Below are 16,431 nucleotides of genomic sequence, written 5' to 3'. Positions count from 1 at the left end.
ATATAATGAGATTCACTGTCGATACATGAAGTTGTTTTGAACTCTAGTCCAATATATAATTAAGCAAGTATATGCATGGAGTAAATTCTAACTCACAACATATTGTTTCATATTTTGACATTGTTTCTCAGTAGCATAGTACAATTGATGTCCTCTTTCTGTTAATGATTCTAATTATTTCATTAATTCACACACACACACACACACACACACACACACACACACAATTTTTATGGAGACTCAAAATTTTATCAGGACAATGTTGTTTACTGTTGTAACAACTGTTTTCTCAAAATTTATCTTATGAACCATGAAAATAAATCAAAACAGTATTATTATTATTATTATTAAAAAAATCTTTTTCCTTCTCTTGAAATCTACCTGTGATCTGAAAAAGCCAATATAGATAAGAAACTTAAAAATAAATAAATGATGGGGTGAATTTATTAACTCATACACCCATACACCCAGATGCACAATTTTTGAGTGGGCACAAATCAAGCGTTCCCATGCAGGTGCCCTCAGCACAGCCTAGCCCGGTGATCCTCTCCATCTGCCAAGGGACACATCATCAAGTACACTACTACATAGGCTAGACAAAAGCTGAACTATCCACAAGACCAGTACATCATCTGCAAATCCACTGAGAAATATATTTTTTAAAAATTATCTTAAGAACTTGACCAAATTCTTCCATATTAAAAGCTGAAAAAGTATCACTAATATGATATCAGGTGCCATGGGTCTTTTGCTGGGATGCTGGCAGGTCACCTAAGGCACCAATTTTCACCAGGGACATTGGTTAGCAGAGAAAACTGTAGGCTAGCAGAACATTGTCCCATGAATCAGGTGGTCCCAGATAACCAATCTCTTGCTACTGCTTGCTATGAAGCTCCTGCATCTGAGGAGCAGCCTGATGCTTGAGGAAAGCCAACAGGTTATTTCTCTGTGCCCATCTGTTCTAGGCACCCAGAGCACTTGAACCAGATATCTGACCTTTGGTAATCTCTCATCTCCCAGTCTGCATAGCAACCCTAGCTTAGGTAATGCTTTCCTGTCAGTTTTATTCTAGATACATACCACCAATTGGAAAGATATGAGCAAATTAAAATACAGGGGCAAAAATAGCAATGAAGGGCATCTGCATGTGTTGAAATGTAAGTACACATTCAGTTTTGAAGATACATGGAAGAAAATCACTCATTTTTTTTCTTTTGCCTCTATCAGTTCTCCCTGCTTTGGCAGCCACAGTATCACCCGACTTCCCCTGCCACATATTTAGAGTATTTTGTATAACTCCCAGGAAGCACAATATCTTAAGCACATTTAGAATTCATGACACGGCCCTCGTTGAAAAGAAATATGCCTTACTGCTGGCTCCAGAAGCGAGTCTGGGAGCAGAAGGCTTCTGGAATAATTGTCAAGTCTTTTTGACTGTGTCAAATACAAATTTTATCATTTGGCCTTTTTTAATTTCACTTGTCAGAATGAAAGAGAACAGTACCTGAAGTGATCTCCCAGTATGTCAGGAGTAATGGGAAGTTTGGGACCACATGTTAGCTGCTCAAAAGAAAAAAGAAGAAGAAAGCAGAAAGAGAAATTGACGTGGGACGAATGCAAATCTGCCCTCATTTATTCTCTTTCTGCAGCGCAGGAAAGTGCAGGAAAGGCACTTCCAGTTATTTTCGCCGAGGAAAATAAAACATGTATTACAACAGGGAAAGCAGGGAGGTTAAGAAGCTGTAAGAAAAGTCGCTGCCACTGTGTCAACCCCTATCAAAAATCACTTGTGTTAAACAATCGCCTGTGATGGCGTTGGAAGGAATTTTAACTTTAACGCAGGGGAGGGAGACGTTCTGCCAGTTAAGTAAAAGGTTTACTTTTTCAGGTTGGCAACTCTATCACTCTGTTCGTACTACCACTCAAAAGGTGATGCCATGTTAGCCCAAGAATCATTCCAACCAAAGATATATGGAAGCCAGGATTCTCGGGCATTCAGCCACCCTATTATCTTCCACTTTGTGATAAAACACAATGGCGGCCAATATTCAGTGCAACTGCTGTATCGAGAAACAGGAGTGGTCAACATGGTGCCCTTCAGATGCTATGCACTGCAATTTCCAATATCCCTGGCTGGGGCTGATGGGAGTTGTAGGTCCCTAACGTCTGGTGACCCCTATGTTGACTACGTTGTACTCTACTTTGGATTATTATTATCATCTTCATCATTATTACCACATACCACCAGCAAAGGGAACTGCAACAGGAAATGGTGAGTGCCTCTCCCCGCTTCCAAGCAAGACTTGCAAACCATGAACAAGCAAAGGAGTAATCAGAGAATGGGAAATAGAGACATGATAAGAAAACAGCATGTTGATATGGTTAAATATATGATGTGCTATGGAACGAGCAAGAGACGCAGGTGGCACTGTGGGTTAAACTACAGAGCCTAGGACTTGCCGATCAGAAGGTCGGCGGTTCGAATCCCCGCGACGGGGTGAGCTCCCGTTGCTCGGTCCCAGCTCCTGCCAACCTAGCAGTTCGAAAGCACGTCAAAGTGCAAGTAGATAAATAGGTACCGCTCCGGCAGGAAGGAAACGGCATTTCCGTGCGCTGCTCTGGTTTGCCAGAAGCGACTTAGTCATGCTGGCCACATAACCCAGAAGCTGTACGCTGGCTCCCTCGGCCAATAAAGCGAGATGAGCGCCGCAACCCCAGAGTCGGTCACGACTGGACCTAATGGTCAGGAGTCCCTTTACCTTTACTTATGGAATGAGCAAGAACATAGGATAAATATTCTGGGTTACCTGACTGCTTGTAAAGTATTATAGTCATAACTGATTAGATTCAAGAGGTTGTAAGAGCAGCTGGGGACACCATTCACATTCACACAGAGAGCAGTGCAAGCTCCACTTATCCGTAGTGTGATCCCATGTTGTTGCAGTATGTGTGTGAATGCCAGAATTTACTGAGTGGGGGAACCTGATCATTGCTCTCCCCTCCCAGCCATGTGACTGAGTTGAAAGGCACACCTGATTGGCTCTGACCCAGGGGTGGAGGAAGGGGGGTGCGGTGGGGGCGGCACTCACTGTGAGGCCTGCAGCATGCCCAAACCATGCCCAAATAGTCCACCCGCTGCCTCCCCCCCGCCCCCGTTGTAGTGTGGCTGAGTGGGAGGAGGCAGGCAGATTCCTCAGAGGCTCCGCTGAGTGTCCTTCCCCAGCTAGCCCCGCCTCTGGGTGTAGGGCACGCACGCCGTCCCAGGCGCCCAATCAGCTTGCTCCACTGCTGCTCTGACCACGTAGCTTTAACATCCAAATTCGTACCACAGCAGCAGAGGGCAGTAGCTTCAAAGCTGCTGTGAGCTGTACGTATGGGGCCAGCATCAACCTCTAATTTTTGCAATGGGCCACCTTAGAATGGTTGTAGTACAGATCGTGTCCTGGTTCAACAACCCTAATTAGTCTGATTCTAGACATGAATGGATTATTGATGCCACCCATGTCCCAGTGATGTGCTGACCCACAAATGAAATATTTTATTTTTCAGCACTTTTTGCACCACATTTTGTAAGCCATATAAATAGCACATAATTAAATAGCAATTTATGCAGGACTGCCAAGTATAAGGACAGCTGGGATTATTAATAGAATGCTTAGCAAATAACCCAAAACTGAGACATACTACATCTAGCTTTATGTCTACATTCTGACTGCCAAGCTTGCCAAAGCTGATGTCACTTCCAAAATACTGTGATTTATTCCTAAAGCTATATATAGCTTATAATATTTACTGGCAATGCAGCCAGAAATCTGGAGCCAGTTAGATGAGAAACAATAATGATAAATGATTTGAGAGCTGAGAGCTGAGAGTTTATGCCAGGCATCCCCAACCTTCGGCCCTCCAGATGTTTTGGACTACAATTCCCATCATCCCTGACAAGTGGTCCTGTTAGCTAGGGATCATGGGAGTTGTAGGCCAAAACATCTGGAGGGCCTCAGGTTGGGGGTGCCTGGTTTATGCCGATTGCTCCTCCCAGCTCCACCTGCTTGTGAGTAGTATTGAATTCAGTGTAGCTGAGAGTAGCATTGAATTCAGTGGGGCTTATTTCTAATTAGACACACATAGGAGTGCACTGTAACTCACAAGTAAGTGTGTGATCACTTCCATTCTCAGTGGCAAATAAAGAAACTAATTACTAATGGTCTTAAGTGCTCCCTGGAATTTTTCTCGCAGTCTTGGGGTGCTTCTGAATCTCTTACTGTGACTGAAACTCAGACATCAATGGTAGTTATGGGCATTGCTTCCTGCTGACTGATCTAGATGTAGCAATATAAATGGTGCATGATTTTCATTTTTGAAGCTTGGCCATTGCAATGTATTATATGCAGGCCCAGCATCAGTATGAAACACCCTTGGGCCAATTCCTCAAGCCCCAGTAGGACTCATCCTTCTTTGTCCGGCGCTCCAACGAAGGCCAGGCAGCTGGGTGTGGGAACTACCACCATTTTATTTTCCCATTATGTGCCCGAAGTAGCATCAATCTGGGGCATTTGTTTGGAATTTAAATGACAGCAACCCAGTCACTCAGCACTCATTAAAGCATCCTTCCAACTTACATGGGGGTTACATTCTGGGCCCCCACAGACATAAGCGAGAATTGTGTAAGTGGGGGGAACCCTCTAAAAAGCCTCTAAATGCCAAATTTTTTCCTCCTCTCCAGCTATCTCTTCACATAATTCTCTTTTCAACTAGAGTTGAAGTTCTAGTGCTGGCTGGATGATGTGTGGGAAAGTGACAGCGACAGCGGCTGCACTACAACGCGTGTCAGCTGCTAGGCAGGGAGTTCAGCAACCTAAATAAAGCCCTGCTGCAAAGACAGGCAGCACGAGGACAATGGATAGGCCTGGTCTGATATATATACATGCTTGAAGCCTAGTCTTCTGATTTTGCTTGGTACCATCTCTGCTTGCTCCTCTTCAGATCAAATCCTGATTTCAGCTGTAACAACTGACCTTAGGGAACCTGAACTAAAACAATAAACTGTCAAGATTTAGATTTGGTTACAGCTCCCCACATCCACCATTTGCCCCTGACAATGTACTTGGCACAAAACATACTGAAGCTGCCTTTTATTGAGTCAGACCATTGGTCCATCGAGCTCAGTGTCACCAACACTGAATGTCAACGTCTCTCCAGGGTTTCAGGAAGAGGTCCCCTACCTGGAGATGCCAGCGGTTGAACCTGAGACCTTCTGCAAGGAAAACAAACACTCCTGACCATTAGGTCCAGTCACTGACGACTCTAGGGTTGCAGCGCTCATCTCGCTTTATAGGCCGAGGGAACCGGCATACAGCTTCCGAGTCATGTGGCCAGGATGACTAAGCCGCTTCTGGCAAACCAGAGCAGCACACGGAAACACAGTTTACCTTCTCACCTATTTATCCACTTGCACTTTGACGTTCTTTCGAACTGCTAGGTTGGCAGTAGCAGGGACCAAGCAACGGGAGCTCACCCCATCGCGGGGATTCAAACCGCCTACCTTCTGACCGGCAAGCCCTAGGCTCTATGGTTTAACCCACAGTGCCACCTGCTCCAATGCTAAAACTTCTTACAAAATCAATATAATGCGTTTTTTTAGGCTGCTCTTTAGCCTTGGCTCAATCTAATTGTATAATATCATTTATTTCAAATGTGGTTACCTTTGGGGAAAGAAACGGCTCCAGATCTAAATATAAAAATGAGGATTAGCCAACCTGGTATTTGAATTTCTGCCAGTATCCAGTATTATTCTGTAGCCTCTATTTTATTTAGGAAGAGACACACACAGAGATCTAAACTACTAAAAATTTTTTTTAAAAAAATGCAATGGGCAAAGATGAAAGGGGAAAAACATTTTTAAAAAGAAGACTAATCGTTCCTCTTAAAAGTCTAAAAATAAAATGAAGTACTGTCACAGAATGACAAAATTTGAATAGATGCTATTAAAAATAATAATCATGCTACTTGCACATGGGAAGAAAGTTTAAAACAAGAATGGGGGCATGGGAGCAAACAGTGCTGATTAAGAAGTGGGCCATTTAATTTCTTCAGGAGTATAAAACTCCAGCATGAATTAATTTACTTCACGCAGAGACCTGCTGTTTGCTCTCCTTTCCTCAATCACTGTTTACTTCATAAAATCACCACTCACCTATCTTTTTTGATTATTTAATTTCAGCAGGATTTTCCTACCGCAAGGTTGTTAGTACAGTTAAGCCTTATTCTGCACTTAATATAGAAACACGTTACTTGGGGTTGCTGCGGGAGCACCAGGAATATTTTCAGTGTGAGATGCTGCTGTTTTAATAGTCTACCTTCTTCTTGAGCAAAGCATTGCCCTGACTTCTAATAAGGGTCTCTGACATCTGATTTCTCTCCCTCATTCTCTCTCATCGAAACCTCCACTGCCTTCTCTTGGATTGCAACAATGTCTTCCTTCCTTCAGGTGTTCTGAATGCCATATCCCCAGCAAAATTCTTCCTAACAGCTGCAGCCTAAGGATGTACAATCTGGCTTCCTTAGCCTTATTCCTCTAAATTGCTAAACCACGCACAGCTTCTGTGTTTGTCTTTAATTTCAGCTGCACACTGCTGAATCTGCAACTCCTAGATTGTTCATGGGCACTGAGCACAAAACTGAATCTTCTCTGGGTTTCTTTTTTTCTTCAGGTTATCAGCCTGGGACAGCGAACTAGTTGTCTTCCAACTTATCCTTCTTTTTGATGTCTAAATTGGCTACAGAAGATGTTCACAAAGTACAGTAGGCTTCATTTGGCAAACCTGAACACAGCAACCATGCTCCCCATGTAAAAAAGCAGACACAGTATTTTAGAATTTGCTCTTTTTCTGGCCATTGGCTTTGAAGAGCATCATGGGTTAGATCATATTGTGCTCCCTTGTTAACTTATCTTGATTAGGAAAGGACATTTAGGACCTAAATGTCTGCCAAAAACACAAGGAACGGTCTCGGAAGCAGGTGAATGATTTGCTATTGTGTTGTGAACTGAACAAGATGGGATCTTTTTATTGCCAACATCTACCTCAGAGATGAGGATTATCAGGCATGGAATTGTAATAAGATGAACTCTGAACAGGTGATTGGGAAATAATATGACTAGGGATGCTTCCAGGTGAGGCATTTATTATGGAATGTAGTGCTCTTTGTTTACTCAGTTTTTATGGTACATGTACACAACACTGAACTTGAGGGTCCTATTGCACCCAGGTCCTGCTGGCAGGTTTCTCATAGGCACTTGGTGGGCTGGCCAATGTGAGAGCAGAATATTGGCCTAGATGGTCCTTTGGCCTGATGACTTATATTAAGAAATTAAGATCTAATTGTACAGGTATTAAAGACAGTCCCTGCCCATAGGCTCACCATCCAATGGAAACAGCAAAAAAGGAAAACAAGCTTTTCGGTCAACTTCACTTTCCTTGGTGGATAGGTACACTACATATAGTGTACCTATATGTATAGTTGAAAATAACTAACTAAATAAATAAATAAATAAAAAGCCTGGAGCTGGTTCCATGTGCACAAATTGCATTTATCAGAATTCAGTCCTATCCATGCTTTTTTAAAAAAAATACTACTGAATTGAGTGAGGCTTGGGAGTGTTTAGTTTGTCAGTTTTTGAGGCTGCATAGAATTATTTCCACCCAGACCCATGACTGTCTCATTCATAAGCCATTTTGGAGGGAGGGACAGGAAAAAGAAAGCTGTCTTCCTTGAGCATAATTGCTGGAACCCACCTAGCATAAGACAGATGTGTAAATCAAAAGAAATACAAATATTTAAAGCACTAGGCTGACACATAATGGTAAATTGTTTCCAGAAGCACTCATTACTAATGAGATTTTAGCAGCCTGATATGAGAAATTGTAGATATAGTTATATACTACTGAGATTTTATAGGAGGGTGATGCTTTGGGGGCAGAAAGAATCATTGCTGATGTATTATCTGTCTTTTCTATTGGTAATTCTCAGTGAGAACATTTGTTCTTGAACTTTAGAGATGCTTTTCCAGCAAACAACCAAAGCAATTATGATGGATGCATCTGCTTCTCTCAGAAGATGAGACTTATGAATCAAACGCCCACTTGCAAGTCATGGCATCTATACAGGAGTGTTGCTATTTGCCGGTCACTTTCCTTGGCTTATTTTCAAAAGGGAAAAATGATTTGCATAGATGTTTAAGTGCCCTTAACCTCTCGTATGAAGTTACAAAGAATCTATGCAAGGAAAGCCAAACAGGAACAATACAATATATCAAAAGCTTGTTCCGAAGACTAGGTAGACATCTTTTTCTTGCTATCTGTTAGCTTCCACAACTCAGGAAGCTCTTGAGGAAGCTGGTATAAAAAATGGGGGGGGGGCATCCAATGAATAATTATGTGGATTAAAAGGAGCTTCTGGAGGGGTGGGGGGAATGAAATATAACTGCTTAAGTTCCATTGTGCTGTTGCTTCAGATATTTCAACCCCTAGGTTGCACTTTCTGTAAAGAATCTTAGGTAACTGTCTCTTTTAGGTAACTTTTGGTTTTTCAGTTTGCTGCAAGATTGCCACAGCATTCACATTTCCTAATGCACATTTTAAGACAGATGGTGAGCTAAAGCAGTTTATTCAAGGGGAAGTGGTGAGGGGAAATGTTACACCCAATATTGCAATCATTTACCTAGTGGAAAGCAAATTAAAATTGGTAGGTACAGTTTCTTACCATGTTGGTTTCTTTCTATTTTTTCAAACAAAGGATGCTATTTCTCCACCACTAAATTCACAGAAAACAGTATGTTTATTATAACTATCAAATACTCCTTTATAGGGTTTTGGGTTTTTTGTCAGTGGGAAAAGTGAGAAAGCTCTATGGGAGCTACTGAAAAGAAAGGTATGAAAAAATCCAGACTGAATGCAAACATTCTTCTGAATGGACAGCCCTTCAAACTCCCAGAACTTCAAAATGCAATTGCATCTTGAAAATTACATGAGTGCATGCAATGGCAAAGTGCATCAACATTTTTGAAGGTTTGCAAGGAACACAAGTCTGTCTCTTGGTTGTTCTTATATATTTTCAAGGGGCACAGTCTAACTCTCTATTGAGACCTTCCCCCCCTGCTTTTATCTTCTTGCTGAAGGAGCTGTAGTTGCATACTATGCACAACATCAAAGCCTTTTTGCTTCTTGGCTGCTCCCCATTGGTGGGAGAGGACCCAAAGGGCTGAATAAAATGGGCCTACCATTGGGCTATAGGATTGCAACTTTAAAGAGCTTGGAACCAGGAAGCTTCTCATATGACCATACCTGACCTTTGATATCTTCTTCAGAGGTCCTTCTCAGACCTCACCTTCTGAAGGGTACCAGTGAGGAACACTGCCTTTTTACTGTAGCACCTCACATGAAGAAAACCCCTCCCCTGTCCCTCCATCAATATCCCTCCTTACTGTCTTGTTATAAAAAGAATCTGAAACCTTTTCTGCTACTTTGAACACAGTCTGGTGCTGCTATTAATAGTTGGTTTCTGTTGCCAATTAGTTTCATTTGCTGTTTATGTTCTTAAAATTTTGTTGTGGTTTTCTATTAGCTGCCTCATGAATCCCTATGATTAAGAGGTGGGGAATAAATAAATTAAAATATTGTGCTCCATTCAATTATAGTGTAATAGGGACACAACGTAATGCAATTAAACTTCCTCTTCCTCGTGTTTCTGGAACCTATGCCCCCAATCAGCCTCTCCAAAGTGTGGGAGTTCGTGAGTGGTGTGAGCCATGCCATGTTGTTGTTGTTGTTGTTGTTGTTGTTGTTGTTGTTGTTTAGTCATTTAGTCGTGTCCGACTCTTTGTGACCCCATGGACCAGAGCACGCCAGGCACTCCTGTCTTCCACTGCCTCCCACAATTTGGTGAAACTCATGCTGGTAGCTTCGAGAACACTGTCCAACCATCTGGACACTGTCCAGCCATGCCATAGAAGCCTGCAATTGAAAGGGGGAAATCACCTGGAATTGTGGGGAGCACCAGCACAACTCCACTTGTGCAAGATTTGTGTGCCCAATTTCAAGTGATTGCTCCCTCCCACTGCCTCCCTATGTTTAAAGCATGGGGCTTCCCCCAAAGTATCCTGGGAACTGTAGTTACCCCTCACAAAACTACAATTCCCAGCACCCTTAACAAGCTAGAGTTCCCAGGATTGCTTGGGGGAAGACATGTTATTTAAATATTTGGTGTGGATGTGACCACAGCCCACACTGTTCAGGAACTATCTGCCCTCAAGCCCTCTGGAGAGGCTTTTTTGAGTATGCAGAGGGGATTGAACCTGCAACCTTAGTATGAGTTCTCAGCACCACGCTCTAACCAGCTGAGCTAGGGGGAGGAATAGAAGAGAAAGATCAGTTATGGAAGCTGCCTTCTGTTTGCCAAACCATTGGATACAACCCAAAGGAAAATATATTGGAGACAGACTTCATTCTTGCAGCGTTTGGTAGTTTTTGCTTTAAAAAAGTGCTAGAGAAAGGCCTGGTGTTAATTTAAAGCAACTTAGTTTGTCAGCTAAAAGTACTGTGTATTCCTCCTAGTATGAGTGTGTCCGTGCGCATTCATTTTGTCTGATAGACATCATCTTATGTTTCATTACCATTTACAAACTAAAATGAAACTGATTCTCAAACAGTTCTTGGATTCCCTGCAGCTTTGGTTAGAAGCCAAAGAAACATATTTTTGTTTCCTCTTCCATTTGTCTTTGCCAATTGACTGAATATCTTAAACTAGATTGCTTAGGGTTTCAGGAAAGAGGTTTATAGAAATGCATATGCTGTTTATTTGTTCTGCTTAAACAGATTGTCAGTGGACATTTATCCCCTCGCTGAACAGAGGAAGGAATGTGTTGTCTAAATGTAATTCTCTTGTAATGGAATGGATGCGATTCTGCACATTGCATTTTATTGAAGCATAAATGCACTGGCTTCAATCCAGCATCAGATATATAGCAATGGGTTGCTGCCTACACATTTTCCTGGGCTGGAAAACCCCATCTAAGGCTGTGGACCCGCATCCATTTGCTCTGGCTCCAGGGCCCTCTCGCCACCGGTGTTTGAAGCCATGTACACAGGATGTTAGCCTTATCATCTCATAGTGTGGTCTTATCATGCGAAGTCTAAGAAAGTACCAAAGGTTAAATGTCTAGCAAATGCTTTAACTTGAACTGTAAAGCCATCTAATGCAATTTTGGGGTATCCATGACTGTGGTGCTGTGATGTTTGAGAGTTGTCAATGTGCACCATGGCATTAAATCCCCAACTGTGGCTCAGCTGAAGATACACTGGTGTAACTCGCTCATCCTGGATAAGCTGAACCTGTGGGTTATACAGCCTCATATACCGACATACTTAGGTCTAATTAATGCATGAAGGGGTTAATACCATAGAATAAGCTGTCCTGCCAGGCTTAACTATGTCCACTTCCCCTCACCTTGGGAGGAACTAGGTAATCAAGCCTTTGTTCTTCCCAGTCTACCTGAGAAGCTCCATGTGTGAAGAGGTTTCAGCTGGTTGCTCCAGCTCAGACCGCATGGCTCTCACAAGCCACTCTTGAGTTCCTATACCAATAATTTAGGAACTTTCTCCACTTTTTTTACTAAGCCAGGTTTTACTGCCTGTGGAGCTTTCTGAAGGTGACCTTTGGAGAGTTTGTAAGGAAACCATTTTTTTAACTTTTTAACATGTGGTCTTTTCCTATGCTAGGAGAAGAAGGAAACTTTGGAACTCACTTTAAAACACATATTTTAAAGATCTAACAGCCTATATTTTCACACTTTACCTTGCTGCATATTTTATGACTTTAAATCTCTGCTGGGTTTTTCTCACCAAAGAGTACTTGCCCCAAACTTGGATCTTGGCATCCAGGAATTCTCCTTTCTTATTTTCTTTTTTCCCTTGAATGAGCCAAGGCTAGTTCAAGTCATCAAAAAAGGGGTGTGGCAGGGCAGGACCAGAAAGTGGGGCACTTAGGCTGGATCTTAGCCTATTTAGCTTGGTCACATGACCTGGCAAACTGACATAGAACACCATTTCCCCTCTGTCAGGATTAGGCAGAGTACAGCAGCCCTGCTACTGAACAGGGTTTGGATTGTGTATAATTTTACATCGGCTTAATTTACACCAGCATGCTTTCTGCCATGTTCTTGTGCAGAGGATTGCTCCCTCCGATTACAGTGATGCTCCAAGTTGCTAAGCATTAATGCTGGAGACACATGTCTTTGTAATACTGCTGATTTACAAATATACAGGAATAGCATAAGTGGAAGCAAACTATCTGGGCTCCTACTGCGTAGCAGATTCACTGCTTCACATAGGATCCCCATGTGACACCACCCCCAGCTCCAGCCTTCTGCTCATCTCTCACCCGCCACCATCTGTTCCCAGGCTACCAAGCAACTGTTTCTTTGTACACCCACCTACACAACTGCCCCCTTTCCTTAGCTTGGAAGTCATTTCCCTATCCCCTGGTGGCTCCCCCACTGAAAAACAAGAGATCTCTCTAGATTAATATAAATTAAAAAAATATTAATCACTATCTCCTCCTACAAAGAAACATTGGCTGACCATTAAGGCTGATTTAACAAGCAACCTTCCCAATAAAGCAATGGTGTGTAACTAGCTGCACCGTTCATAACATGATGCTGTGTTTTGTCCTTTATTATCATCTCATAGTGTGGTCTTATCATGCGAAGTCTAAGAAAGTACCAAAGGTTAAATGTCTAGCAAATGCTTTAACTTGAACTGTAAAGCCATCTAATGCAATTTCGGGGTATTCTTCTTCCTTCCCCCCCACCCCCCTCAAAAATGATCAGCAACTGATATTAGTCAGGGCTGTGAGCAAATGTGCTCGGAGACTGTCATGACTGTTTTCAAGGAGTGCCCCATTATGTTCCAGAACACTTGCACGCCCTTAAAAGCCAATGGAGCCGCCTTAATCATTTATTAAGGCAAGGGAAAGGGAATAAACAATAAACAATTTATAAATGAGGTTTGCTGTAATCAGCAAAATTAGCTTTTCTTAAAAGACAACTTGGTGCCTGTCTTACAGAGGAACTTAGGGTAACTTAGGCCTAATCTAACTGGTGAGATCCTGAATTATTGATCACCAGATGGTTGGAGACTGTGGCTTTTTGATTCTCACTCAGCATATTTAAATACAAGAAAGCTTTGGAGCTGCCTAGCCATAGACCTCCTCCCGTTCAGGTGGCTTTCGGAGCAGGTGTAGGTTAAGATACGGTGTACGTTTTGTGAATAACATGGGAAGAAATGGGGGAGGGAGTCAGTGGATAAGCTGGCAGTCAATACTGTTAGAGGAATTACAGTCGGGTACCAGGCTTCCATTGCCTTCATCTTGTTACATAACCGACTCCCTACGCGGCTGTCCTCTGATACGACTTCCCTTATGCAACCTGACAGCACTGATAGGCTTGTAGTAGTAAATACATGCTGCCAAATGCTTAAGGAAATTTTATTCATATTATCATCATGTTTATTAGACTAAACGTGATGCCAGATACGTTCTCTTTCCCGGGCTGATGGGTATTAGAAGAGCGGCACAAATGTTATTCCTTCTGCCCCCAAGGGACTATCCTGCAGCACACATTTGGTATCTCAGAAATTTGTTTCACATGGCTGAATGAATCCAGGCGTATTCTATAATGTGAAGCAGCAACTTGGATAACCGTTTCATTATCACGAGTCACAAACAGAAGTGGTGCTTTTCTGCTGCTCCTCACATATGGAACTGGGAGATAAAAGCATTTTCCTCCATCTCCCTGGTCAAGAAAACCGACTGTTGCAGTTGTTTTGCCTAGACATGATGCCCTCTGCAGTTCAGGAGAGTCCAGGGCCTGTAGTGCCAATGTGTTGCCCTTCAGATGTTCTGGACTTCAATCTCCCATCAGCCCATCCTGGAATTCGGAGTACCAAAACCTCTGGAGGGCATCACATTCACTACCCCTTAACAAGAGCATAATGATTAAGAGCATAGGTTTCATAGGTCTCTGTTTGGGCATGAACTGATGGGGAATCCTTTTGACTAAGGATTCTCAGGTCACTTCCAAACATCCTGCTTCTTGAGCATTCATCCTGATTTGTTTTCACAAAGCTTGCAGGGGAATTAGATGCTGTCGGCAATTTGATGAGCAAATTTTGAGGTTTTATATCTTGATTTTGTTCTGTGAACTGCCCTGAGACCTCCGGGTATAGGGTGGTATATAAATTCAATAAAAAATAAAAAATAAAATGATAATAATTTTTTTGAGGGGTGGTTATACAACATTACATCAAGTAAGTGTTACACTACACTTTCCAGTGTATGCCCCCCACCACTTTCCAGATTGCAAAAATAAATAAATCATGGGGGGGGGGAAGGTTCCTTTCACAAAAGCTCTCTGTCACTATTAATTATGCAACCTGCATTTTCCTGTATGTTACTGAATCTCACCTGAAAATAGCAAAAGTCTGGAAGTGCCCCTTGTCTCACTTCAAAGTCTTTAGGAAATACACTCTTTTGGCTTCCTTTGTTGGCTGAAAGCTTTCCCCTCCCCAAGCTGTCATTCCTTTCCTGGAGTTGAACACTGAAAGAACTTGGGATACCCCAGCAAACAACAGTCAGTACCTAGAAATACGTTGGCCCTGTTTATGAGATTCCATAAACTTAGATAATAGAATTGTAGGGTCGGAAGGGACCCTGAGGATCATCTAGTCCAACTCCCTGCAATGCAGGAATATGCACCTATCCCATAAGGGAATCGAACCTGCAGCCTTGACATTATCAGCACCATGCTCACCAACTGAGATACCCACGCACATCCTAACATCTCAGAATCTGATGGTGAAAGGGAGTTTGGCTGATGGCTGTTGTTCTATGCAGTTCCTCTCTCTCACCCAGTCACTACACCCGTGGAAAGTGGGTTGGTGGCTGGGCCAGGGTGCACGTAAACAGGTGTTGCAGAACATGCACCAGTTGCCCACAGCTGACATGTTTCATAAGTGAAACACCAACATAGCTGCAGAAACAATATTCCAGTATAAAATGAGGTGCTGTTCTTAACTCTGGTCTAATCAATTCCAGACAGTCTCTCTGTTACTGGTTTTCTGGTACTAATAAAAGAGGTTCTCCCCCAAGTGATGACGCTTTAGACATCTGCAGGAACTCAAGACTCTTAATGATCTCCACCCTATCAGGTCCTATGCAGGGCTATGTGATACAATTTTGCCTCTTCAACTATGTTGTCCTTGTCCCAGCATCATTCCTGCCCTCCCAGACCTGGTCCTGAAAAGATTGTGGGCATTTTCAGCACATGAAACTTAAAACATTTAAAGCACTGTATTATGTGACCATAAAACCTAATCACAGAGAAAACACAGGAGAACAATGATCAGGCTGATGCCCCATAAAAAGTGAGTGAGCAAATCCTGGCTACTGCAAAGTAAATGCCTAATGTGGAATCACACCTGCACTGCCCAAATTGTGCACCTTCTGTTTCCTATTCATATTAACAGCCCAGGAGATGCTCAAAGTCCATTTAAAGCTCATTGGTGGAAAAAACCCTTCACACACCTTTAAGCCCTATGAGTTCCTGGCTTTCTCAGACGTTGTTCCTTTGCATCATTGTTGTTACCGTGCTTTCTTCTGGAAGGTCCTGGCACATCAACATCCAGTTTCTACAACTGATTCTTAGGCACACGCTCACATTTTACAACCTTCTGGAAGCTTTACTGTGTCTTTTAACCAGGGGGTGGGGAAGCTGTGACTCTCCAGCTGTGGGCATCCAGCTCCCACAATCGTGATGGGAGGTGCAGTTCAACAACATCTGGAGAGCCACAGGTTTCCAAACATGTTCTAACCCTTTCAAGTATGTGTGTAATTACCATAACCACACACACACAACATCTGCTCCCTCCACAACAAACCAATACATCATAAGTATTGGAATAGGTTGACTCATCAATCAAAATCCTATTGCTTTCTGTGACTTTTCTACTCTTTGTGTTTGCTATAGTTAGGTAATCCGAGTCCTGTGAGCTGCTGAGATGCTACCCTGCTGAGGGAACAATGCCCTTAGACCTGTTTTTCTGAGTCATGAAGAAGACTGATTGGCTGTTTCTGAACATAAAAGGGCTTTCTGAGCATCTGGAGGCAGCCTTCATATTGATAAACATCCACAGAGTTGGATGGTGAGGCTGGCAGCTGGGATGTGACACAGATTGTTGGGCAGGAAGATGGGAGGACTTTTTATCTGATCCGGAATGAAAAAGGGATGAGATTGGGATGATTTAAAGATCAGGGAGGAAAGGAAAAGAAATGATCTGGAGTTAAGTTTCAATATGAACAAGAATTTGTAAAATAATAATA

The sequence above is a fragment of the Podarcis erhardii genome (genome assembly GCF_964252035.2).
Source record: "Podarcis erhardii genome assembly, chromosome: 11".
Classification (NCBI taxonomy): domain Eukaryota; kingdom Metazoa; phylum Chordata; class Lepidosauria; order Squamata; family Lacertidae; genus Podarcis; species Podarcis erhardii.
Note: the sequence above shows the minus strand (reverse complement) of the source record.